Raw genomic sequence first — 4,207 nt, 5'->3', positions numbered from 1 at the left:
TATTATGAGCCACTGTGGTCCATTTACTGCACCTCTTATTTCAATGAGCAAAATTTAAGTTAAAAAAATGGCTGAGACAGAGATGAACAGCCTATGCAGCCAAAATTTTAGATCCAACCCATAAGTATCACTACCAGCACTCTGTGATTTCTTGACAATAAAATACTTTCTCAAGATTTAAAAATGTGTTACTGAGTCTTACGGTCTTCTACTTCTTCTAAAGAGTAAGTTCTTCCATTTTAAAGCTTCTATCATATTCTTGAGAGACATGGTTCAGGTAGAAAGCTTATTAAATTTCAGATGTATGGTAGTAAACGGATTTAAAACATCAAAACCAATAAATAGTACAGTCACTTCCAAATATTTTCCTGCCTGTGGCTCACTCCTGCCTTGAGCATTTATTGCACTTCTTAGGCTTCAGTCCACTAAGAAACATCCCTGGAAGAGTATTTGGAAAATTACCTCAAATATGACTTTATAAGATTATTCTGATATTGGAATGTGGTTTGTAAATGACCCCTTCATGTAGTGCTTATCATGTATTCACACAGGTAGAGAACATTTAAAATCAAAAGACACATTTTGGCAGGCTGAAGCATTGCCCAACCACAGAGCCATCCTGTGCCTTAGTCAAGGACTTGGGGCCATGAGTGAAAATACCTCCACTGTTATCCATACAAATCCCTAGGGTTCTGATTTGAAAGCCAGATAATGGAGAATGCATACTGATCCCATTTTACTCTGCTGCTCCAGTTACACACACACACACACACAGAGTACTTTACTGAGATTCACCTTGACCTTATTCATGTGCCTGCACTATTTGTGCACCAGTATAACTCCCCCACTTAACTGTAAATTATTTAACTTTGAGGGCAGATGCTATAATTTGTACCTTGACCTCCCCTGCATTGTGCACACTGCATGTGATTTACAAACTCTAAATGAAGATACATTAAACACAAACCTTTAATAAAATTATGACAAGATTTCCTATAGTTCAAGGGCATACTCAACATAGGTGGTAAGGGAAATTACCTGTAATTTCAAAGGATTAAGTGGTCTTTGGGAAGTTTTATGTATCTTTAAGTTAGACAAGGTAAACCTCATACCTGACTATGTGAAGACATTGGCAAAGATTTTTGTGAACTGACAATTTCCTCACTAGTTTTTAAAGTTTATAATCTCCTCACACCTCTAACCAACCACAGAATCTCAAACACATGTTCTTCAGACTAACATACCACAGAATCATTTTTCCTTTGATGTATACTATTGCTATAGAAAAATACATTCACCTTACATAACAGAGACTTTAAAAAATTGCCTGAGCTTTAGTGTGAGTATATGGATAAAATTTAAATCTTGCTAAGTATCAATTCCATAGGCCAGTCAGTTAATCTCTCTGTATCTCATTTTTCTCATCTACAAAATTGGGATAATAATACTGTTATACTATAACAAGAATGCTTACTTTGTGAGGTTGCTATAAGCATAAGAAAATAAAACTTTTATCCCAATGCCTGGTACATAATAACTACATAATAATCAATAGCCACAATGATTGATGTCATACATCACAAAATATACTAAGGTTTGAAACTGTTACCTCATTTTCTCTCTGATTACTTCTTAGTCTTCAAATAATTGTTTTACTTGGGCATGATAGTGAGATAAAAGCAACTTATTTATTTATGAAAGCAAGAATAAAAACATTGCTTATTGAAGGACATGTTCCAACACTATCCTTTAAAAAGAGTTGAATTAAGTAGTGAAAAAGTAGTTGAAGAGTAAACAAAAAGAGTAATCACCAAAAAAGATTTGCCATGTCATTGATTGCTTTATCTGAGATGACATCAGTGCCTTCCAAGATTCTTTGGACAAATTGTAGAAATCATGCCACAAGGAGATTCTACTATGTAGTTATAATTTTTTTTTAAAAGAGTTTTTAGATCATCTAAAGAAATTCAGTAAAAGAAAGAGTACAGCTTGTATATGTTGCCCTATTCTGAGTATCTGGTCTTAAAAATAACTTAATGGCCATAAATGCTTATTGCCAGAGTAAATGCTATGTACTCAATAGGTTTCCTAAGAAACTGAAAGATAGAATGTAACATTTTCCCTAAAGCAGTACTATAGAATGTTTATGAAACTTGTGAGATATGTCTCTATTGGAAGTCAAAAAATGCAAAAGTACATGAAAGCATTTATTCTGGACAGTGAAGGACAAATCAGAAAGAAATAAAAAACATTCCTATAAAGGTATATGTGCGGCTTATTTTAGATTAGAGAAATCCACAAGTATAGGAGTGAGCAAGAAATGTGACAAATCTTATCTTGGAATCACAGAAAATGTGTTAATTCTTCAAATCGTTTTTAGAAATCTTTTTTTAAAAATTTGTCCAAAGTTATAATGCAGCTGTCAAATTAATCCATATTGCATTTTTTATGTAGGGATTAATGATGAATTTAATCTTAATTTGGTATTAACTCTTTCACATCTGAAAACTTTTAAAAACATTGTTCTGATAATACAGAAAACTAATTTTGCTCTTTTTATGTTTCCAGAATTTTTTATTTAATAGGAAGAAATTGTCACCTTTTGATTTTTGATCTTTCTTATACACTTGTTTCAGTTCTGTGTTCTTTCCCAAAAAGCTATTTTGAGGGAAAAGAGACAATTAATCAAACACACAATAGATACAGTATTCTTTAATACAAATTTCAGTGCCCAGTGAGGTTATTATATATATTTATATATTCTGATCAGTAAACATAGGGCAAGAGTAAGAGTCTTTGTTAGTAGATATTCTGGTTAACCACAAACATCTCATTACAGTTCTGCCAATTCTAATTAACCATTACCTGGGCAATCAATCAATAAATGTCATAATATTTCTGTTAGAAAAATACTTAGTGGTCAACTATGAGTCAAATGCTATTTTAGCAACTGAGGAAATACAATGATGAAATTCATGATTCCTGCTCTGATCTCATGAAACACATATTCTGGTAAAGAGAGAGAGTCAGTGAATAAGTAACCAAATATGAATATAAAAATCTCAAAGAAAATCTGATGAAAAATACATTTCAGGCTAAATTTTATCACTAACAGAGATAAAAAAGGGATGTTTCTTTAGATGGTTGTGTATGTATATGCATTTATATTGGATAGACATACACATATATTAATACATACATACGCATATGTGCACATTTTTAGAAAATAAAATATTCTTTATATATTATTCTACCAACCTAAAATTTTACTTTTTTGAAAGCTTTCAATATTTAAAAAATTTCCACAATTTATTTTGTGTTTAGCATCTCTCTCTTGCTCCTATATGTAACTGCTTCTCTGCAATATTCTATAAGAAATGGAATTGTAGAGCCCAAAAGGAGGTACACTTAAAATTTTGATATGTATTACCAACGAGGTCCTTTAACAGAACTATTTCCCTGTACTATATGTACTATATAATGCTAAACTATTAATTTTTGCTCACTAGGTAAGTGAGATAATGAATATACTATCCCTTTGTATGTTAGCTTGCATTTTCCTGCTTAGTAAATGTAAGCATCTTTTTCTTTACTTTAATAACTATTTTATTTTTTTATTATTATTATTATTTTGACTGAGCTCTCTGTTTGGATCTTTTGCCCATTCAATCAGTTCAGTTCAGTCGCTCAGTCATGTCTGACTCGTCACTATTCCATGGACTGCAGCACTCCAGGCCTCCCTGTCCATCACCAAATCCCTAGGTTTACCCAAACTCATTAAATCGGTGATGCTATCCAACCATGTCATCCTCTGCTGTCCCATTCTCCTCTTGACCTCAATCTTTCCCAGCATCAGGGTCTTTTCAAATGAGTCAGCTCTTCATATCAGGTGTCCATAATACTGGAGTTTCAGCTTCAGCATCAGTCCTTCAAATGAATATTCAGGATTAATTTCCTTTAGGATGGATGGTTGGATCTTCTTGCAGTCCAAGGGACTCTCAAGAGTCTTCTCCAAAACTACATTTCAACAGCATCAATTCTTCAGTGCTCAGCTTTCTTTATAGTCCAACTCTCACATCCACACATGACTATTGGAAAAACCATAGCTTTGACTAGATGGAACTTTGTTGGCAAAGTAATGTCTCTGCTTTTAAATATGCTGTCTAAGTTGGTCATAACTTTCCTTTTAAGGAGTAAGCATCTTGTA

The sequence above is a fragment of the Oryx dammah genome, unplaced genomic scaffold (assembly GCF_014754425.2).
Source record: "Oryx dammah isolate SB20612 unplaced genomic scaffold, SCBI_Odam_1.1 HiC_scaffold_9, whole genome shotgun sequence".
In the NCBI taxonomy this organism is placed as follows: Eukaryota; Metazoa; Chordata; class Mammalia; order Artiodactyla; family Bovidae; genus Oryx; species Oryx dammah.
The sequence above is the reverse complement of the archived record's forward strand: the minus strand, read 5'-3'. Positions refer to the sequence as shown.